Source organism: Tachypleus tridentatus, chromosome 13 (assembly GCF_004210375.1).
Source record: "Tachypleus tridentatus isolate NWPU-2018 chromosome 13, ASM421037v1, whole genome shotgun sequence".
Lineage (NCBI taxonomy): Eukaryota > Metazoa > Arthropoda > Merostomata > Xiphosura > Limulidae > Tachypleus > Tachypleus tridentatus.
Window position 1 is genome coordinate 82,125,289 of NC_134837.1, and position 24,894 is coordinate 82,150,182.

The 24,894-nt window shown below is 35.0% G+C and overlaps 1 pseudogene; it reads right to left on the bottom strand.

Annotated features, from left to right (window-relative positions):
• Positions 1-5,445: 5,445 nt before the first annotated feature.
• LOC143236203 (TNF receptor-associated factor 4-like) overlaps positions 5,446-24,894 on the bottom strand; it is a 48,179-nt pseudogene continuing 28,730 nt past the window's right edge.

The following is a 24,894-nucleotide window of genomic DNA, read 5'->3' on the forward strand; positions in this document are numbered from 1 at the left end:
TCGACATTTCAGCCGTAGGGGCGTTATAATGTGACGGTTAATCCCATTATTCATTGGTAAAAGAGTAGTCCAAGAGGTGGGTGGTGATGACTAGCTGCCTTCCCTCTATTCTTACACTGTTAAATTAGGGAGAACTAGTGCAGATAAACCTCGTGTAGCTTTGGACAAACAAACACCGATAGATTGTTCACAAACATATTTTAGTTTATAAATTACTAATTTATATATGTCCAGCTTAGTATTTCATGACAAATTAAATTTATGTAGAAACTATATCTGTGAAGAATTTTAACAGGTTGTTTTTTTTCAATATTAAGTATAATGTATAATCATATATAACGACAACGTATTATAATTTACTTGTTCAACTTTTGTTTTCATAAAATTATCTTCCACATTAAACTGTAAATTCTGTCACCTCTTCCTTCCATGACATCGCAGCAAAACCCCCACCAGAGGAGTGACATGAAACACTTGTCTTAACTCCGGTCACTTTTCTTCCTCTATTATCTTTATTACGTCCAATAATAGTTATGTTTATTTCTTTATGATACAATATATTTTTATCCTTCAATTCTTCTTTAGTATCATATAAATTACTTTACAGTATCTGTAGTTAACTTAGTTTGTTTTCAGTCATACGCTTATAACTTCATTATCAGCCTTTCTTTGTCACCAAATTAGTACAGACTTAAAAAGTTTGTTTTGTTTGTTTTAAATTTCGGACAAAGCTACTCGAGGGCTATCTGCGCTGGTACCTACTTTTGCAGCGTAAGACTAGAAGGAAGGCAACTAGTCATAACCACCCACCGCCAACTCTTGATCTACTCTTTCAGCAACGAATTGTGGGATTGACCATCATTTATAACTCCCCCACGGCTGAAATGGCGAGCGTGTTTGGTGAAACGGGAATTCGAACCTGCGACCCTCAGATTATGAGTTGAATGTCTTAACCACTTGGCCATGTCGGGCCAGATTTAAAAACAGGAAAGCAATAACTTCTCAAAATTAGAAAAATTTTCAACTACCTAAACTGAATGTTATGGTAAAATCTATCTCAATTCTTAAGTCAAATTAGCAGTTCAGCTTAATTGAAATCACTGCTTGATAATGTACCTTATTAACTTCACTTTGATTATTCCTAACTGTGTACTACATACTAAAGTGAATCACATACCAGGAAACCATGACACAACTAATCAAACGTTCCTGTGCTGTTGGAGTATTTATTGAATTTTCACATTTACTTCTCATCACTTGAAGTGTTTTTTCTCTCACTTTTTTCAACAAGTACTGTTTACCTACTCTCCTACTGTCAATTCATTGTCACTCGTTTTTTTCCGCTACTCTGAAGGAGTGCGATCTCCTACTGTTAGTTCAGTTTCGCTACTTTATAAAGCTCTACCTCTTCTCGCTGCCCCCAATGGCTCAGCGGTATGTCTGCGGACTTACAATGCTAAAACCCGGGTTTCGATACCCGTGGTGGGCAGAGCACAGATAACCCATTGTGTAGCTTTGTGCTTAATTTAAAACAACAACAATTTTCCCGCTAGTAGTTCTCTCACCGTCATTGTAGTTTCGTTAACCAATTTAGACGCGTCACATTTTGAACTGTTAATTTGGTGTTAGAACACTACTGTTAATCAGATTTCTGTTTACTTTTCTTTTTACAAGTTTTCTACTTTTCAGAAGTAAAACTATAACTAATATATAAATTAAAACATAAAATACAGACTTACTCCTTATTTTATTCTATGAAGCAATGCTTCGTGGAAAATAATTAAAAGAACGTCTCCTCGCATCCAGTTAAAACAGAACTGACCTTCTTCTTCAGTAAGATAACAAACAAGCCGTTAGCAAAAGTAGCCTAGAAAAATAAGGCACTTCGGCTATGGTATTATCAAAATAAAACAACCACATGCAAAGAAAAACAACACTGCAGTTGCTCACTAACTGGATCAGAATTTAAATGATTTAGACAGGAAGGAAAAGGAAATGTAACGCCTTCTTTACCCACGTCCAAAATACATGAAATAACGTATTCCAAAATTAAACGATAACTACTGAGCGTTGTAACTAAATTGTTTGTGTGTCACTTGGCATTGCTCCTATGTTATATTTACATCTTATACATGTTATTGAACATGTGGCGCAAAAGAAATTATAGCTACTTATATAAGTAACAATCTTCCTACATCATGCTTTCTGCACATAAAGCTTCGCATTTGTCTTCCATACGTGACCGTTTGGTAAATATAAGTACAAACGACATTTCTTTGCCTCTTTCCTTGCACAAGTAAACAGAGACACAAAACTATCATACAAGTATAATATCTGTAGGTGTAATAGCTCCCCCTCCCCAGTGGCACAGCGATATATCTGCGAACTTGACATGCTAGAAACCAGGTTTCGATATCGCTGGTAGGCAGAGCACTGTTATTGTATTCTTTAGTTTTGTACTTACCTTCAAGCAAATGAAATAGATATATCTGTCAAGTTAGGTTTACAAGTGAACAATGGGTGCGGTAAACGTGAAGTTCTGCAGTTTTGGGCTTTTCTTTGTGGTTAAACGCTAAGTTACACAGTGAATTTATATGTGTTCTGCACACCACAGGCAGAGACACCGACTTTTAACATTAGAATCCCTAAGACCTACCGCCACGCTGCCATTTCTACATCATACTTAATTGTTGCACTACGACTATTTTGTTTTATTTCTGTAAATGAACTGAATATTTTTTATTCTTTTTTTTATCGAATAATTAATACAAACCAATATAATCAGTATAAAATATCACAGGTGGCCTAGTTACGTAACGTTGTGAGAAAGAATTTCTTAACCTTTATCAGAACACCTTAAAATATTTGCACCTTTCAGTACACCTGGAGTCCATACTGGTCCCGCATATGGTTAATGATCATAACTTTGAAGCTAGGATTTACATGTTGAAAAATTAGCATAATAGCTTCTCATAGCATTGTACAGATAAACTGTATGAAAGACTGAGTATACAATATGTGATATATTAATACAAAATATGAAATTTATTTATATCAATATTCTCATATTTAGACAAAAAATTTCAATAAAATATTGAATGAAGAAACAGACTGCTTGAATATGTGAGAAAAAACACCAAATTGTAAGAAAATATTACAGCTATAGTGCTGTCTAATTTATTCAAGTTCAAAGTCCATTTGCCCGCACTTAAAATAACGACCTAATTTTAATCTTTAATACTTTGTCGCTTTACGAAATGAATTTTTTGTCACACATTTAAAACACAAGATATTCGCTTTACATCTAACATTGATCATCAACACACACCTTCAGTATAAGTTGTAAGAACCTCATATTTTCTTGATTTATGGAGACGTAATATTGGTTCAAAATCACAATCACAGTTTCATTCCGTACCACTACACACTTAATTCTACGTATCTGGATGATATACACACGATCACAAGTTTTGTGACATGTTGTTAAAACAAAGAAACAACTAAATATCGTGGCAGGTATTGCGATTTAACACTCTGCACCTCAGGAGGAGATGCGAAGCAATCGAGGGTGCTCAGAAGAGTCCTTTTTTTCGTCCTACTGACGAAGTTAAATTTGATGCGGGGCTAGTGACAAAAAGCTAAACCGAAGAAATTTTACGTTTACGTGATTGTGCTGTAGGCCAGTGACAAAGGTCTGTTGGTGGTCTACGAGAGGTCAACTATTCACTAAAACAAAACAATAGCAAGAGGGTAAGGATATGTAAATCCTAATACCCGACAATTTAGCTGTGGGAGGAAAACGGGAGTAACCCGAGAAAAACCCACTTTCACTAACCAGATGTCGAATAATATATCTGGTTAGTGACTGAGCTGTAAACAAAAAAGATAGTGAGACATAATAAGCATTACTAAATTGAGTTGGAAGACATTAGAAAATTGGTTTGAGTCAATTAAAGGGTGAAATGTGTATTTGCCAAGAGGTGGGGGGTGGTTGATAAATTGGTTAACTGGGCTGTAAGCGGATTACGGTTTACTGCTTTTTTATAAAATTTATTGGCTAGTTAAAGTAAACTTGTTTTTAAAGGTGGTATGTTATATATTTTTTCTAGGTAACAGTGAGGAGTGTAGCATGGCAAACGGAAGGTAGTCCTGATTTCCGTGTATTGTAATATGTGTATTTTCTCATTTAAAGAGTCGGGCATGTAAAGGAATAGCATGCTGCCACAACCGACCAGGGAGCTAATGTATAATTTGTATATGTACATAATGGTGTGAGGGGTACAACTTTTGTTCATACTGCTGATCCTTCGAAGGAAGGAAATGCGATGATTAATACGTGATGCAAATATGTTAATATGGGTTGACCAGTTTAGTTTAGAATTAAAATGAACACCTGGAAATTTAACAGATTTGGAGAAGAGGATCACAACATCATGAATTTTGATTTGCTCCTTGGGCGTCATTAAAGCATAAAAATGCATTTTGTTTTAACATATTCCACAAAATAAGATCATAAATACAATGAAAGAATCTTACACTATACTGGTAATCTCACGTATATAAATTTATCGTGTCTTTAATTACATCATTGGTTAGCCGCTAATTAGATCAAAATTAGATTTAACAATAACTCTGCATAAAAAAATATGATCAGCAGTCTCAAACGACCATATGCTTATAACACTCGAGTCCCACGATTCGGGCCGGAGTTTTGAATCCGCGTCCCACCAACTATCGTTATGACTTGGTGGCTTCCCTCTAGGCTTTCATCGTTTGGTGTGAGCGATATTTAAACCACACCATTAAAGATATGTGTTGTCACTATAAGTGTCAATGAGGCTTCTCCGTCATACTTTCAAGGGATACGTATAAGTTAAGTCTTAACATCAACATGGCATGTGTGGAGAGAAATGAACTAGTGAAATGTTATCATATCAAAGGATCCAAAAATAAAGAGAGAGGATCCTAAGATATGACGTTTTATACATGGAAAAGTTAACTGTAATTACATGTGATAGTTCATAAAAAACTTCACCCAATTATCACAAGCATAAAAAGACAAGAACTATTTAGCATTTCAAAATATAAATGCACAATACCAACAGTAGTAAAATACAACATGCAACTTTATTTATTTTCAACGGTGAAAAAAATTACTTTATGACTAAACTGTTCACATCATACCAGTTATGCATCTTTTGTTTAGATAAACACAGAATTGTCGAATCTTTATGAGTAAAATATTTAACAACAGAACATATCTATATTATGACATTTTATGTAGTTCTATTGTTACCAACTTGTTTCTTTTTCACATTACAAAAAACAACAAACGAATTTACACGTTATACTATTTTAAACTAACAGTGAGTTTATCAGTCGTAACACTCAAAAATGTATTAAATTAGGTTTAACATGACTTTCAAATACGAATATGTAATATTTTCATACTTCTGCGATTTTACTAGAGTTTGCTTTCAACTTGATGAAAAGTGTGTCGTCTTTTACATTGCTGTGCTTCTTCAGAGTTTCGTAGGAAACAAATCTCAGAAAACCATAGCCTAAACTGTCTGATTCTTTACTTGGCCGATGAAAGTTTTCCAGAAAGGGTCTGGCATGAAACTTTCGACAATGTGACAGGCGTTTTCTGGAGAGGCGGCAACTGATCATGAAGTGTAAAAGAAACAGTGTGTGAAAAGGGCCAAGAAAGGATTGAATCATAATCTCTTGGCAAAATCTTTATATACACAGACAAGTGACTACCTTCTCTTGCTCCGTTGCCGTTCAGGAAAAGAGTTGCCATCAGTTTGTAACCATACTGGCTAATGTAGAACGGGGAACTACTTAACTCGTAGCTTTTTCTGGATTTGGCTTCTGACATCTTCTGGGTGTAATCACTAATCACCCACAGCAGAATTCCAGATGTATTAAGTGTAAGGTTCTGAAAAGCATTTCGAAGTGAAGTGATCTGGTGTTGTTGCTTCAAGACTAAATCACTTATCAGGTCGAGGTGAACGTTGGTACTTGACTCCATGTGTAACTACAGAGCAAAATGTGAACCCTAACGTGAGAGAAAAAAAACACGTCACTTTCATTCTTTTGTTAATACTAATTCAACATAGACCAGTTAGTCACCCGCTGAGGCAGAGGTAAGGCTATGGTTTTAAAACGCTAAATTCAGGGCACAGCAAATAGCCTGATGTGGCTTTGCTATGAGAGAAAAATACACTTGATGAGTTCCTTAAAAAAAAACACCAACATACTTTAGATACACTTGAATAGGAACATATCTCTGAAAACATAGTTTAATAACAAAACATCCTGCTTCACAAAATCATTGTTGGTTTTGATAACCTTTTGGACGCTCTTGTTGCAATACCTCGTGACAAAACGTTACCTAACATAATTAACGTGTACTTACGTTGTCAGTCATAACCACATATTCGTTATCGTTCGTAACCATCCATCTTTTATATTAGTTTATTAATTAAAGTGAGGTTATTTCTGATGTTATGTAGAACATGTATTCTGCACATTTAAACTTCATAAAAGTTATTTTGGTTTTGATCACAAATTTTCCATAAATCAGCTTCGCAGATTTCGAATAAACTCTTATTTTTTATATCACACGAGGATTTTTTTACAAATCGGAAAGGAAAATAAAACAATTACTCAGATCAAATTTAATACAAAATAGAACAAAATGTGTTTGGGTCATTTGCACAACGGGACGATGTGGTAGCGACGAATAAATAATATTGAAAAGAAAAAAAATAGTGTCAAAGTACACGCACAAAAACATACTATTCACAAATCACACGTCGTGAGGCCTTTTAATAGTTTATATACTAGAGGTGTGTTTCTCGTGGGTTTATTTGTTTTTTAATTTAGCTCAAAGCTACACGAGATCTGTCTGTGCTTGCCGTCCCTAATTTAGCAGTGTAAGAAAAGAGGTGTGTTTGTGTTTTCTGTATAGCAAAGCCACAAAGGGCCATCTGCTCAGCCCACCGCTGGGAATCGAACCCATGATTTTAGCGTTGTAAATCCGGAGATATACCGCTGTACTAGCGTGGGGCAAGAAAAGAGGAAAAGCAGTTAGTCATTACCACTCACCGCAATCTCTGGTACAACTCTATCTTCCAACAAATAGTGGGATTGACCGTGCCATTATATCACCCTCACGGCTGAATGGCCAAGCATGTTTGGTTTGATAAGGATTAAACTCACGACCCTCAGAATAGCAGAAGCGTACTATCCTGGATATGCCGGTACTTTTCTTGAGAGTTCTAGAACATTCTAGGAGTATGCAAAACAATAATAATAACAACATCTTACAAATTTAATTATTTGTGACAGTATATTAAACGCCAAAATTTTATGTTGATAATCTGTAATAAAAGTTCAATTCAGACGATTCAAAAAATCAGATGTTACAAAAAATATTGTAACTATAAGTAATAAAATCAACACACACACATATGAACTAAAATACAACAATAAAAGTTTCTACTTTTTTGTTATGAGTTTATAAAAAAATTACCGAAAAGTTATTATTTCGTAATATTTGTTTTTTGTTTTTATTCATTTCGCGCAAAACTACACGAGAACTATCTGCGCTAGCCATTCCTAATTTAGCAGTGTACGACTATCACCACCCACCAACTACTCTTGGGCAACTCTTTTTACCAACGAATAGTAGGATTGACTGTCACATTATAACTACTTCATAATGCTGCGATTTAATTAGAATTTACTTTAACAATGTTAGATATTACCGAAACCTTTTAGCAAATGTGGTAAACGATGGTTCTTAGTTTTAAATTTAGAAAGACAATTTAAATAAACTACAAAAGTGAACAAACTAACAGTGCATCAAAATTTTGTAAAATCAAGGTCAAATACATATAAAAGCTCAATTATCTTTTTAGAAATATGGTCGTCAATATTCGCTATTAAAAATAATACTTTCAGTCTTGATTTAATTTCAAACTGGAATATATGAAATAATAATATAATTTACTGTGTACCAAATAAAAAACAGAGGCCTGTAACTCCAGGTGTATATATTTTGACTTCGTTTACTGCTTTTCAGAAATGTCTAAATTACCTGAAAGTTGGGCAGTTGTTTCTCCTGGAGTTAGAAATAATTCGTTTGTTTCAATACATGTTCAATTTCTTCAATTAGTTCATTTACGACTTTCAAAAGAATGCTCCAATAAACCTCACCTTGAACTTGCAACCCATATCTCTGAAAACACAATAAAGTGCTACAAATGGACTTCCATATCTTCTCTGTGGAGGGACCTTCGATGATTCACAGTGGTTAGGACATGGCACTGGACACCTGGGACATTTTGTTGTGTGGTTCTGTAAATATAAATATCACAATGACACAAACATATCTCAGTATCTACCGTTTGTATCTTTACCAGTGGTGTAATTATTATAAATCTTCTTTCCAAAACTCGTTGCAGTTTCACAACATTACGAAAAGCTGTCCGGTTATAAAGCTGCTTAACACGTTGAGCAACAAAAAAGTTTATTTGTCCGTGAGATACTTTCTCAGAAAAAAGTTAAATAATATTAAGTTCCTATCACAGTTAGTTGTGTACTTAAAGAGAAACTAAAGATCAACTAAACCCTAACTGTAAAACTTTGTAAGAAATAGTTTCTTTATGGGTATTTAAACCATTAGTATAGTTAAGTAACTACTAATAAAGATTAAAATTCATTATTTTTCAATTGAGTACCATCGCTTTATTTGTAATTAAGCATCTATTTGTGCTCTGCCCACCACGAATATAGAAACCCGGTTCTGGTGTTGCATGTCTGCAGATATGTCGTTGTGCCACTGGGGATGGGGTGTTATTGTTATTTTGAATTTCGCGCAAAGCTACACAAGGGCTATCTCTCCCAGCCGTCCTTAATTTAGCAGTGTAAAACAAGAGGGAACACAGATAGTCATCATCACCCACCGCGAAAGGGCTAGCTTATATGATGTGACGGGGATTCGAACCCGCATCCCTGAGATTGCGACTTGAGCGCCCTAACTACTTGGCCATGTCAGGTCACTAGGTGGCGGTGCCTCGTTGTTAACAATATTTTCGGCTTCCGACAGTCAATCTTTCCACTTCCTAAATTTAATTAGTTAGTCAACAAACAGCTTTCTTACTCGTTCTTTATAATACTATATAATACTTCAATCCAAAATCAGAGATTGTTGAGATGTAAAAACACATTGTCGACCAAATACTACTTTTACCTAGAATCGGAGTTTATTGAGACGTAAAAACCACACTGTCAGCTACACAGAACTCCCATATAGAATCAGAAATTATTGATATGTAAAAATAGTTGCCAGCTATACAATTCACTAGTTGAGATTAATATGTAATTCGAAAAATAAGGAAATAGTTGTCAAACGTGGAAAGCCTTTCTAACTAAAACTGCTATTTTTTGTACAAAACACGATTTTTATATCAATTTATTATGAACACTTTAGTATATCCTTTATTAATGAAATACCTCGAAAATAAAATGGATACGTGTTTGTCTGTTAATACAAAATACACTTTAATATAAGCTTTTTCTTTAAAAAATAAAACCATAATTTTCGGGCACATATGTTAATACAATATATTACTCAGACAGTGACCACATCCATACACTGTACAGAAGGTTGAATTTTGAAATGTTTTATCAATTAAAACAATGAAATATTTGTTACCAATTAGTGAAACAATTTTTTTACAAGTGTGAAAACATGTTCATGTTATACGGCTTTTAATTTTAAATATTTAAAAGTGCAACTTTTTTATATAACAGAAATGTTTCTCAATTTAATATATTCCAGCGGCATCATTGAGTGTAAAATGTTCCCGTATCTAATCATTTGAAGGATATTTTACTTAGGCAATTTTCATTTAACCATTAATGTCTGCGATGTCACTGTTTGCACGCCCGCGATCCCTACTACTACAAATTCTGACACAACTCCGTTTCTTTCACAGAACAAAATTACCATTATCTTCTTAAGTGATTCAATCATTAACCGCTACCGTATGAAATACTTTAATTAAAAATTTAACAATAAGATTATATTAGTTATCCTTTACAGTCGATTTTTCTTAAAATTTAGAATTTAAATCATAAATTTGCAAATTAAGTAAATGAATTGTTTGTTTTGGGAATTTCGCACAAAGCTACTCGAGGGCTATCTGTGCTAGCCGTCCCTAATTTAGCAGTGTAAGACTAGAGGGAAGACAGCTAGTCATCACCACCCACCGCCAACTCTTGGGCTACTCTTTACCAACGAATAGTGGAATTGACCGTCACATTATAACATCCCCACGGCTGAAAGGGCGAGCATGTTTGGCGCGAGGGGGATGCAAACCCGCGACCCTGAGATTACGAGTCGCACGTCTTACGCGCTTGGCCATGCCAGGCCAAGTAAATGAAAATTAACTGTGTGGGGTAAAACGTGACGCGACAGCTAATAGGGTTGTTTTAGGCCTACGTAAGTAGGTTCGAAACTTTCATCTATAAGAAACTTATTTGTGAGTACAGAAAATGGATCGACATAAATAATGCAGAACTACAAAGTACAATGTTATTTTAATCAGATTAACATAGACAAAAAAATGACAAGTTTAATAAATGTTCTAGACCACAAAGAACTTTTTTTTTTTAATCTAACCTCTAATATATCATAAACAAACTTATTCTGGCAATATCGACACGCCACCAGCCTCTTGGCGCATTCATTCAATTGGTGAGTAGTAACAAATCTTCGCAGAATCTTTAGTCCACATTTATTCTCACAAAATACTGGCTCATACTGGCTGCTACTCATGTGGCCCTAAAAGATCGGTTATCAACAAATATGCTTTATAAATGAGTTGCTGTCACGTTTCTTGTAATCACAGATAATTTCTCATGTACTTGTTACGATCTTACGGTTACTAAAGGTTAAAACAAAACATTCATAAAATGCTGTTTATATTAAAAACAAACCAGAGGTGTCCAATTACCTCATCACTTAATATAAAATAGGTAGTCTGTAAATTATATTTCCTGTTTAGGTGATCTGGGCTCAAATGTTTATAATGTTATGTTAGAAAAATGGAACAAACTTTCAACTTGGAAATAGATTAAGCCTAATTATTTTGGATTACACTAGTATTTTCATTTGCAATACAGTTTGGTAATTAATTTGTTATTTTTTTACTTACATAAACATTAGTTTTTTATGTATTATGTATACCGTTCTGTTACCAGGCTCCAGAGGCGTCGCTGAGTGCTTAAAAGATTTGGAGCTCCGTTAAATGAGTTTTCATCAGTAACTAGACGTTGTTATGAAGAATTATTTAAAATTTACATTTCGGTCTTATTGAACTTCTTGGCTTATAAGTTTTATGCATATGTTATAGTATATCCTGACTGAATCACATAAATTCAAAAGGAAACTTTAATTTTAGTCTTGACTTAGGTTTGACTTGAATACATTTTAGTCATATCTAAATTATAATTTTATTATCATTAGGTTATTTGTATTAATTGTGTCATATGTTGTAATGATTTTTGAAATTGTATAATTCTTTTAAAATGTATTGTATTTAACGTATACTTATCCATACGTATATTTATATAGCATCTGATTTAAAAATTTTCTTACACTAATTTTTAATTCTCTAAGATTTACTGTTGTACATTTATCTCAGTATAGTTCTTTAAAGAATGTGAAGTATATTGCTGAACGCGTATTGCGCAAGTTCTATATATCTTGTTTATATATTTAGAAGATTCTGGAGAGTAGCAATCAATAATATGTGGTTTTCGAACATTTTTTCGACACCTTCGAGAAACACTTATGATTTGTGCAAAAGCAGCTAGCCGAGAGACAGTAATAGAAAATTACAGTTACAATCAGTGTGCTTTTGGCCTCTGAAGCGATAATTGTGATTAACGACTATTAATCGGAAAACTATAGAATTTTGACCCAGAGTGTTTACAGATTTCGAACAAACCGTTTGACTTCAGTGAATTAACTTCGGACGTTAGTATTTCTACAAGTGCATTGAATACTTCTTTCGGATAAAAGACAGCGGTGTGAGGCCAATCAAGTTAGCTTGCTTAAGGGAGGTGTCACAATATCAACTCAAAATTAATTTGCTTGTCGTGAACCGAGATCGTCAATAAAATATTCAGTTCTATATCAGTTATAAGACTCAGTATTGTTTGTAAGTTTGTAAAACTCTTGTAAATAAATCATCATTTATAAAAACTGTTACTAATAACCCTTACTATAAACTGTACTGTGTTTTGGTTTATATATTAAAACATATTTGTGTTAAAAAAGAAAACTGTGTGTATAAATATTGTTGGCAAATATCATATGGTTGATACATATTAACATTTATTAACATTTGAATTAAAATTAAATTTCCGATTATTTGAAATCGTAATACGTAACGTACGTAACATAATAAATCGGAGACTTGTCCTTAACACAAATGGTTATATACAACAGTGTAACCTTAAACACCATATGTTTAGTTATCTGATAAAAAAATATCATTTAGTATTTTGCTAATTGTGATCTCTATCTTTAACAATATTGTGCACTTGAAAATTCAGAGCGTGTAACATTTCTGAGCCAACTGAAATAATGAGTGGATATAAAACAAACTATCTACTTATATCAAAAGTAAAAGTCAGTTTGGTAATGAGTAAGCATCAGAATGAATAACGTCGAGGGTTTAGGAAGCTAAAAATCTGGTTTGGATGTTTGCGTGGGCAAAGCCCTAGATACCCCATTTTGAAGCTTTAAGATTAACAAAAAAAACGTTAAAATGTATTAAGCATTCTCAGTGATTTAACACGTTCAAGAGCTTCAGAATGGCTCAATGAGCTATCTGATATGTCCACCAAGAGGAATCGAATCCCAGATTTTAGTGTTGTAAATTCGAAGTCTTTCCGCTGTCCCATCAAGCGACAAACTTTAAAAATAAAAAAAAAACAGTCAGCACAACGAACAATTCGATTCCATGAAAGACACATCTCTTTACTTAAACATTTCAAACTAGTACATGAAACAAACAATATCAGAGAAAACACGAGTTGGAAAAGTTGTTAATATATAACAGGATGTCCGGAAATCGTTAAGAAACTACTTTCTTCTCAATATGTGACTTGATAACAACTTCCGGATGCCCAGATACGCATCACAATAACAAACATAAATACAATGGAACTAGTAATAGTTACAACACATCATTTTATAACTAAGTATAGTGTTTCAAACAGTCGACTAATGTGAGCATAATAAGTATCGTTTACACAATTGGAAAGTTAACGAAAATATAGAACACGTAAGCATGAAATTGCAATATGTAATTTTTTAACAATAATGAGAATCAGATGAAGAATGTGTGAATTACATAAAATACTAAACGTTAGCATAGTGTTCTAAAACCATGTAATATGCATAGATATGGTAACAAAACAAAAGGGAATCCTCAAATGCCGCGGCTGAAACTGGATCTGAAAGCGCTATAGAGATAGAAGTTTGTGAGTTACAATTGTGTACTTGAAGAGAAAAAAACTCATAACTATTCTATAAGCCACTATGCCGCGGCTAAAAGCAAATACAAGATTATATTACAACATAAAACTTTAAACCTCCTGTACCAATTTTTTTATATTAACATAACACTACAAGCAGTACGTTTTCATTGTGTCACACAACTATAGAATTTCCAACAAGCAAACAGTTATGTAGAAAGTTGAACCGCTCCAACAGAAAAACTGAATCATAACGATTTAAAAAAAATTTGACTAACCCCATATATAGACGACAAAACAGCGTAGATGGGCCAAAGATACCATTCAATACAAGTTGTCAGCTACACCTTTACCCCCTCTCCCCATAAAGTTCGACAGGTTTACGATTTTCTCTCAAAATAAAACTAATTGTAAACAAAGAGAATATTTCTGAAATAAATTTGATGTAGGTATCTTTAACGGTTTATCTTTAAGCAGGGGTCTCTTTAACGGTTATCCTACGTTTGTGATATAAAGACCGAAAATAGGTTTTGTTTGCGAGAATGAAAGAATGTTGTGGTTTGAGTTGATAGAAAGTACTTTAGTTGCTGGTGGATAATCCCATTTGATTAGCTGGTAGAGTTTCTTAGTACATTTCTTAATTCGAAATAAAACTAAATAGTACTAAATGTTAATATCAACAAAGAATACTGCGTTAGTTTGACAAATTACCACTCTTCTTTTTTTTTTTGCTAAATATTACTAATTGATGTTTTTGGTTTTAAAACATTTTGTTTGTTTGTTTGTTTTGAATTTTGCGTAAAGCTACACGAGAGCTATCTGCGCTAGCCGTTCCTAAGTTAGCAGTGTGAGACTAGAGGGAAAGCAGCTAGTCATCACTATCCACCGCCAACTCTTGGGCCAATCTTTTACCAACGAATTGTGGAATTGACCGTCACATTATAATACTCCCACGGCTGAAAGGATGGGTATGTTTGGTGCGACGGGTAATCGAACCCATGACCCTCAGATTACGAGTCGAACGCCTTAACCCACCTGGCCATGCCGGGCCTTCTTGAAAACAGTAGAAGTTCAATTTACCTACATCAGTCAGTTGTTAGGTTCTAGAAAATACGAGATTTACTACGTATATACACATTAAGAAATAGCCGTAGAATGAGCTATACAGGAATATACTGCTTCTGACTTTATTTCATTGTTTCTTACACTTGGGATACCATCTACTCATTTTGTGATTGACGTTTGTACTTGTGAAACAATAATATGTATGTGAATTTAAAAAATAGAAGGATTTATTGTAGCTGGTAAGAGATTTTTAAGCTTCTGCGTTGCTTATAGAACGACATCATATCTCTGTCTCGCTAACAGTTTTTCGTTATTTTTGTTTCAACTACACTATTTGTGTTCGTTGCTAATTGCCTAATATTTGCTGATAAACCTACACGCGAATATAATCCTAGCGATGATGAAACGCTCAGACTTATGTAGCATTGAAGTCCTTTATTTCCGGATGAGATGTTTTGAAAAACTAATGTAACTACTTCAACCCTGTTCGTGGAAAATGCAAAAACGGAATTGGCATAGATGCAGCCAATCACAACGGTTTGAACTTAGAACATTACGTGCACTGAGTAAGTGCTCTACCAGCTAGACCCGACTATGTAACACAAATTTTGTTCTTGGATAATATGTGTTATTTCTTAATTGCTTATGTTGTAAAAGTACAGAAAATGGCCGTTATTCCCCTTCAAACTTTGCGTTCGTGACCTTGATAATGAAATGTACGAATTAACCTATTTTCTATGTAGAAACGGGCATATTTGCACATTTTCATTTACATAAGGTCTGAATAACATATGAATCAAAATTTACATATATTTATACTAATGTTATACAAAAATGTTTAAAACTTTTTAGAAGTGAGTAGTTTCTCGAGATTTGAGAATGTAATGTAAATCACTTTCACGTATCAGTCCCCAAATATAGACTTCCATCATGTTTTCATTGTACTCTTTTTGGTAGCGACGTTGAAAGTTTAGAATATCTTTGTGAAAGCGCTCGTCTTGCTCTTTTAGGTGCACCGAATGAGCCAGTGAAAGAGATGGGTAGTTATTCCCATTATGGAGAAGCACAGTTTCCAAGCTTCTGGATGACCTATCAATATTGATGCGTCATTTGTTCGGGTTACAAACAATTCCAATTACCTTGCACAAACCGCATACATTGTGGCAGAAGCAGAGCCCATCTTCACGAGTGAAGAAGCTTGAAAAATGTCGGTGTATTGCGACTTTCATCTAAAAAGGCACTCCTAGAGCCCAGGTGTCAAAAGCTTGGCATTCGACTTTGTTACACCAAAATCTGTGATCAAGTCATTGGGTCTCTTTGGTTGGGATAGCATGTGATTTTCTCACCAGCTGCACCTCTGAAATTGTAATCAGGATCTTCAACGTATACCTACTCTTCTGATTTGCTGTTCTTTTCCAAGGATGCTGCTTTCTCTCTGTCGGAGTGAGTACCGGGAGCTCAGGGCAGTGTGGCACTAGGGCAATGAATGATGGAAAGTCCGGAAACATGATAGTAGATGCATTTTTGCCAGATTGACGTCTGGAAGGGTCCACCATTCTGATGTAGCTATTGCTTGAATGGTCAGTGGGTTCACGTCAAATTCTTGGAATAGCAATCTTCATGTCTCTCTTTTCCCCTCTGTACCATCCTACAAAAGAGCAAAATACAATTTTTATTATGAAGAATTAATTTATTTCATCCACAACTAATTTGTAAGATGTTCATGCAAAATATTTATATGTGATTGTTTTTCTATTCCATTGGAAATTTTGAAACATAAATTAAAAGAGATTAAAATTTTAAATAGGTATACAATGTGTATAATGTAAAATCTTACTATTTAAGCAAGGAAAAATTGTCCGTTTTACCTTCCAGAGGTTTTTTGCAAAGCTCTAAAGGTAAAATGAGGTGCCCAGGGTTTGTCTTGATCCCCGACAGGCATGCAGAAATATGCCTTGTAGGTTTCACACAGTTTTCTACAGAAAACTTTTTCCCTCTTGTCTTCATACATTGGCCACATACATAACAGAATGAGTTTGGAGAATGCTTGCAGCTTCTTAATGTCATCTCTGAAAAAATCAGATAGGTCTTTATGTTCACTCAGGCAGCTAGAACTAAACTGAAGTGTTCGGCCCCTGTCTGTATATATTACTATAAAAAGTTCTAGAAAATTCGAAAAGGTTCTTGAAATTTCTCGTAAGTTCTACAACATTCTAGAAAGCTCTTGAAAATTTTTGTAAGTTCTAGAAATTCTCTATCGGCTACTCAGCACTGAATCTACATAAAATGTTCTGGAAAATGGGCAAATTTCTTTACCCAGGTAACAAAAAAACGTTTTAAGAGAAAAATAGCTATTTTCCATATACTTGAGGCATAACCAATTAGGAAATAACACTTTTAGCCCAGGAACATGAAAAAGTAAAAATTTTGTTGCATATATAATTATAATTCTCCTTTCACCGATTGCGAGCGATATTAAGATTCGAAGCTTGAAGAACAAAATAAAATTGAACTGTGATTAATTGGTGAAAGTCACCTGTTTATGACGTTTTGACCAATCAGTTGGAATGTTTTCGCAAAACTCTTGACCAATTATTTGAAACGTTTTAACACGCCCTTTACCCATTTTATTAAAATATTTTTGTTTGCCTCTTGACCAGTCATCTGAAAAGTTGTTGTTAAGCTATTATTCATTTGGAACCTTTTTGCAAACTTCTTAAATTTTTAACATAACACCTTGAAAATGTTTTGATGTGAATTTCCTAGGTTTTTTCCATGATTTCTTTTTTACCTCATATTTAAAGTAAAAAAATAAAATCGCGAAGTCAAGAATTGAATTCTTTTTCTCACCAGGCCTTATCTGTAATATTGTTAGTTCGTCCATCCACTTACAACCTTTCTGATGGTGTATACAGTAAACAAGCGAACCCATCACCGTATCCTCTGTGTTTGGATTTGGGTACACCTGAAATGTAAATTAATATAACATTTTAACTCTAATTCACTATTAGCTGCAGAACAAGAAACAACCAAAAAACATAGTCACATTTGAAGAAATAGACCGGGTAGTATTCTTGTGTGAAATTGTTTTCTGTTGTTGTTTGAGAGACGAAGGGTAATCTGGTTTAGAGATGAAAAAGAAAACTTGAATGTGTTAAAGTTTTATTGTGACCTATAGTGACCTATTTGAATTAAAGTTTCTAAACGAGTCTCGCATCCCGAGATAATGAACTGAAAAGATATGATACAGAGTTTAAAGTAATAAATCATAAGATTACATGGGCTTAAAATTAAAGTTTGATCTTATGTAGGAAATATACACAACTGTCATTAATTTAAAATTTGAAGTCCACTAGTTACAGAGATACGACTGAACAAAGTCGAAAAAGTTTTTCAAGAAGGCACAACTATATAAACAAAGTTGACAAATGACGTGATATTAAAGTAGTTATACTAATATAGAAGAACGAGTTAAGAATAACCTCTACAGTTAGCTGCAGCCAGAAAGAAATTTTGTTTTAGCGTTATTCATCATTTGCGAAAGTTTGCTACTGTCTTTCCAGTACACACAAATCACTGATCTCCAAAACTTAAGATATACTGAAAAGTCAAGATTAAAATAGAACACAACCAAGTGGCTCGCGTTGCCAGTTCAAATTGCATTTCATGGTTCATACGCTGATTATACAACGTATGGTATAGGTTTGGAAACACCCAAAATAAGAACTAGTCAAAGTGACGACTTTTGAATAGTAAATCAGGTAGTCAAGCGGTGCCAAAAACGTCTCTCAAAGTAGTCGCTAAAATCGATGACTACCTTATATGACTATTAAATATTAGTCATTTTTACTACTGTGTAGTCGGAAAATAGTCAGGTGATGGGGGCAGGGATACCTGGCAGATAATAAATTTGATTGCTCAGTGATAATCGTTATGACTTTCGTTAGGTAGTCATTCTGACCAATGCTGACTATCTGACAATTGTTTCACTGCATACCTGCAAACCACTACAGAGTAGTCATGACATAGTCAGTGTGATCTTCTTTGTCCAAGGAGCGGTTGTCATTATGACTATCCATTAACAATGGATTGTTGTCATTATGATTATCCAACGATTATGGAAAATAAGTCATGTTGACCCGGTCAGGAGCATCTCTGCAATGTCACTGTCAGGCAAAGAGACCATCTTCAGTCAGTTGGGGTCAACAGAACCATCACTGAGCAGTCGACCCCGCTGCCATCTGATGATTCAACCTAAGTCCCAGTAACCTGCCACTATCTTGAAAAATATATAATGCATTATAGCAGCACCATTTTTATTCCAAACTGAACAGAAGTGTACATCAATATTCATGTACCAAAATAAAATTCAAAATGCAGTAACAATTTGAAAATAAACAACTGAACTTTACACTTGGTTTTTTTGTAAATTCACCCTGGATCAAATATACATGACAAGTTACTATTACCAGATCTAATATAATCTTATGGCTTTGAACATTTTTCTCTTCCTTTACCTTTGGACGTTTTGATAGATTTCCCGCTGCTATGTTTTTTGACATTCAAGAGATCAAGCAACTGAAGAACACATCTGTCTGCATATTTTTCAGATTTGGTAATTTTCCTGGACTCATCATTGAGCTTCAGAACAATTCTTTCAACAAAATTGAAAGTTTTCTCGAGTTTTGTTGGAAATGCAAAGTTGAAAATATAAAAACTCCCTACATACACAGTGAATGCTTCCACAAAATTTTCAGTGGCACAAATATCAAAGCCATCAACATATAGTTTGAATTCCTGATCACAAAACTGAGAAATTGAAACACATTGAATTTATATACCACTCTCAGCAGGTTCCCTAACTTCAGTACCCACCATGATACTTTCACTTTCTTTTAGAAGAAAAGGGATACCAAGAATGGCAATAGTAGATGTAACATCAGGCATGTGTGAGGACTGTTTCATAAGAAATGCTAGCAATGGATTATTTTCTGGCGATATGTTTCTGTCCTGCACGTGAAAATTTACTGAGTCCGTTTATAAAGAAAGAAAGTTGGACACTCCTTTTTCTGCATCATTTCCTAGCCGCTTAAATTCATTCAATAGCTGTACTGGTGATGCCACAAAGAAAGGATAATGCTCTATAAGTTTATTGACAGGAGTGTTGTCAATGACCAGTTTCCTACTATATGCAGAGTTTTGTCCATAAGCAAGTCCACTTTACAAAGATCACCCTTTTTTCTGCACTGCAGACGAGTTTTCATCCATTCCTTGCGTTTTTCGGTGGAAGTTTCATCCTCCCCAACTGGCTTTTCACACAAGTATTGCTTTAATCCATATAGCCTCTGTTCTGAGATGTGGTTTGGAGATGGGGTTTCATCTGTTGCAGTTTTCGTCTTTTTCTTTCTTTCTTGGACTATAGGCAATGATGAATCCTTCTGCTTTCTAGTATTCTGGAATTTCTGACGAAGCCTCATCCTACACATCTCCTGCAATTAGAATTGACAGAATTAATTCTATTGAGAATGAACAACAAAACTGCCCTGGTATAACTGTAATTATTTTAAACAGTATTTCTTTTAGACCACTTTTGGCATTTTCAGGTTTAATCTGAGAGATTCAAAGGTCATACACATACTGATTAATAAATCAGTTGTACGAGTTCATCTTGACAATGTATTCTCTTTAGCGTCAAATTAGTTTAGTTTCATTAGTTGAATCATGTTATATCGTATACAAACAAAACAAATATTTCAAAGTATAAAAATAGTATTTTCCACAACCCCTCCTTGGTAGATATATATACTTGTGTGTATTTTAAAAAATATAACTTCCCACAAAATTTTCACTTGTTTCTTTACTAATATTATGCAACACGAACGGGTGCGGCATGGCCAAGGGTGTGACTCGTAATCTGAGGGTCGCGGGTTCGCATCCCCGTTGCGCCAAACATGCTCGCCCTTTCGGCCCTGGGGGCGTTATAATGTGACGGTTAATCCCACTATTCGTTGGTAAAAGAGTAGCCCAAGCGTTGCGATCACAAGCTGTCTTCCTTTTAGTCTTACACTGCTTAATTATGGACGGCTATCGCAGATAGCCCTCGAGTAGCTTTGCGCTAAATTCAAAACAAACAAACAAAGCAACACAAAAAAATGACATTTAATTTATTTTGTGACTGATGAACATATTTCTTGCAGAATACATATACACCCTTACAAGTGATGATATGGTCATTCCTGCTATGCACTTTAGGACGAATTTTATTGGGCTCATAAAGTCAAATGTATAGATAAAAGAATATATTTTTGATGAAAATATATTTCACAACAAATTTAGCATAATGCACATGTGGATAGCACTTACACGAACACCTTGGGGTGTTAGATTTGGGGCATCTGACAGCTGAGGGTAGCGCTTAAATATTTCATCTACTACTTGGTCATACTGCCTTGAAGTACGATATCTGGAAAATAGAGATTGGGCAGGCTATCAAGTACAGATGAAGACATATGAAGAGACATTACACTAGGGAACACTCATTTTGTTGCATTTAAAAAAAAAGACCTTTCTATAGTCAATTTGAGTGTGTTGATTTTAAATCTGAAGTCGGTTTTTGTCTGCAAGCTACAGATTTTATGCAATTTGACATTTTTATTTATTTTTTAATTTTTCGTTATTATGGGAAATTATAGGAATAGCTTATCAATTTGTTTGTGTGTTTTATTCATGTAGGAATTTGCGTTTGTAACTTTTGCGTTTGTACACTTCATCTGGACAATCTCGTTTAATGCTCCAGCAGTAGTCAGCCATCATACTTTTGTCCCAGCGCCCTTGGTAGCGTTCTTCCATGACCTTTAGGTCTTGGTGGAATCGTTCTCCTTGTTCGTCACTCACAGCCCCCAGGTTGTCAGGGAACTTATCAAGGTGACTGTTCAAAAAATGAAGCTTGATGCTCATGTTGCACCCAAGATCACGAAAAGCGAGGAGCATTCTGTTCACAAGTTCACTGTAGTTCTCCGCCTTATTGTTTCCAAGGAAGTTCTGAACGACTGCCACAAGGATAACCATGCTGCCTTTTCTAAAGCGGTCATCTTAGCAACAAACTGATCATCACGAATTAGGGTTCGAATCTGTGGGCCATCAAACACGCCTGCTTTGATCTTCTCAAATGATAACCCTGGTAAAGCTGTGATGATGTGTTGGAAACATTCACCTTCGGTTTCCAGTGCCTTGACAAATTGCTTCATCAAACCTAATTTGATGTGAAGAGGAGGAAAGATGATCTTATCTTTGCTTACAATTGGGTCTTGTATGATATTTGGCATGCCTGCTTCAAGGGTGTCACGAATAGGCCAGTCCTTCTGGACCCAATGTCTGTCTCGTGCTCGGCTGTCCCACATACAGAGGAAACATGGAAACTTGGTGAAACCTTTCTGTTGTCCAAGAAGAAAGTTGACCATCTTTAAGTCTACACAAATGATCCAATTGTGCTCATGATATTTTAATAAGTCCATGACCATTCTCATATCATCATAGTCTTCCCGCAAATGCACTGAGTGACCGACAGGTACTGCTACATAAACATTCCCATTATGTAAAAGAACACACTTTAGACTGCGTTTTGAACTGTCTAAAAAAGAGTCTCCATTCAGCAGGACTATAGTAAGGTACACCCAGTTCTTTGAGAAGCCCTTGGATGTCATGGCAGTAAACAAACTGTCTGTCTTCTGAAAAGAAGGTCACTAAAAACTGGTCACGCTTTCTAAAATATGATACTTTAACAGAGTGATCAACAAGCTTTCTGCCTTGTAATCTTGATGCCAAAAGCTCTGCTGCTTTCTTTGAAAGACCTAAATCCCGCACTAAATCATTCAGTTCAGCCTGGGGAAGAGGCTTGGGGACGGGGAAAGGTTCAGTGTCTGAAGAACAGTTGTCCGATTGTGTACACTTTTCTGACAATTCACTGTCACAACTGTCTTGTTCGCTTGTATCATGTCCAATGTCTTTATCGTCCAATGAAGGCAACCCTTTGAAAACTGGAACAGGAACTTCTTCAGAGTGCGGAGCAGGCCGAATAGCTGAGGGAATGTTCGGATACGTAATCTTATGTCGGTTTTTCTTCCCAACACCCGTTGTGTTTACCATGCAAAAATAACACCATGGTTGGTGGGTTCGCGCCAAATCATTGGAACACCAAAGGCAGACCATTGCGTTTTCCTTTGGTCCAGTCTCGAAGCATTTCCTCACAATTGTGGCACACAACATGAGGAGCCATTGCTTGTCTTGATCACCAAGATGAACTTCAAAATATGCCTTGTAGGCACGCTTGACGAACGAGGATATGTTACGTCTCTGACGATTGAGTGTGTAGCATCCACATATGTAGCAGAAGGCATCAGGCTTGTTTCTGCAATGATATCTATTTTTGGAAGCCATGTTTGATCTGAAATAAAAGAAGAATGATCAAAATATTAGAAGCTGTCTATATATATGGACGTGAAAATGCTTATACATGGTTTACGCAAGTTCATATTTGTACAATTTCATTAACCTCAAATTGTATACAAACTAGAGCTTGTAGAGAAAAACTAATTTCAGATTTGAAATCAGCGCCTAAAACTCCTTCAGAAACAGTTAAAATATCCAATGCAACTCAAAGTTACTGAAAAAGTGTTCCCCAGTGAATATAATCAGTGTAATTACGCTTGTAATCAGAAATGGTACGCATGGTATTTGCTGCACAGCACTTAAAAGGTATAGTTGGAAATCTCAGTGTAGACTGCATCCAGCAAATGGAAGCGACTTTCTTTCCCAACAGGCTTCACTTGCGACAATAGCAAAGCAGTAGATCGAGTCAGACTTGACACATTTTTCAGCTTGAAGGGTACTGGACGAGGCTTGGATGCTAAGATGCTGACCAAAGAAAATATCAAATAGTTCAAAACACTTACAAATTGGGGTTGACTGATTGAAATGAAATACTAACTATGGCCTAATTGTCTCAAGTGAAAAATGAAATCATTTCTTCAACAGATTGAAAGATCTGTTTGACATTCATTTGAGCATATCCTACCATGATAATATGGACTGAATTTGTTCAGTACTGGGACCAGGTGAAGATGCACTCTGCCTGCTTGAAGGCACTTCAGGGTTCGGTGGATTCTGGTCAAAAATAAATTTTTAACGGGTCTAAATTTGTAGTAAAAAATTAACAACAGTAATTGTGCTGTGTTAAAGAATGTATTTTGAACAATTTTACTTCTTTGTTTCGGAATAAAGTTTCTGCAGAGTGATTTCCAATAACTACACAAATGATTATAATCACTCAAATTTAAATGGGTTGCGCATTCTTACAAACAACTTACCATAACAGCTATCTCTCCGTCAAAGGCCCCAGAAACCAGAGAAACGTACAACTTTGCTCGTGGTTTTGGAATGTCAGACCATTGAACATCCATCCAGTTCTGCCAGTCTTCAATGTACACTTGAGCTGACAAGTTGGGCAACAATTCCAGATCATCCACTGACACCCCATTTTTTTTTCATTCTGGGTAATGTGGTAGAATAAAGCCATCTCTCTGGAATGTAAAAGTATGGTACTGATCAAAAATGATTCATATGTATACACATGAAGAAAAGTTGTCATTGAAGAACAACTACAAAACACCAAAAAGATACATTAAATTTCCATGAATTTAACATCAACAGGACTGGTATAAATCAGCTAAATAAGTAATTTGGTTTTTCCCTACCAAGTACTAGCCTTTAAAGGTGAAAGCAAACATAAGTAGTCTGACCTCAATAGATGGTCATGATAGTGGTGATTTTGGTGCAAATATGCATGATACATATTAATATGACACAAGTTCTCTCTGTTTGAAAATTGTGATGAAATTTGTCACAAAAAAGGCAGAAACAAATTTACGTAAAATATATCAAATCTTTTGATGAAATTTGTCACTTGAAGGTACACACCAAGTTACATAAAATAGGCTAAAATTTACCACTGATTACCGAGTTCTGTTTAAAATTTGTCATTATTCAGTCGCCACGAATGTAGTGATGTAGGATGATCATATTTTCACCTTTGTTTACATAACAAGGCAATGATCATAAAGATCCGGAATGCTCAGGAGTTCATAGCTTCTCATTGGCTCTACAATGTAAGCATGAAGATGCCTGTGATAACCAATAGTTTGGTATCTTTGACAATACAAAAAAACGTTTTCCCAAAAAAACAAAGCAACAGGTCACTGAAGAAAATTG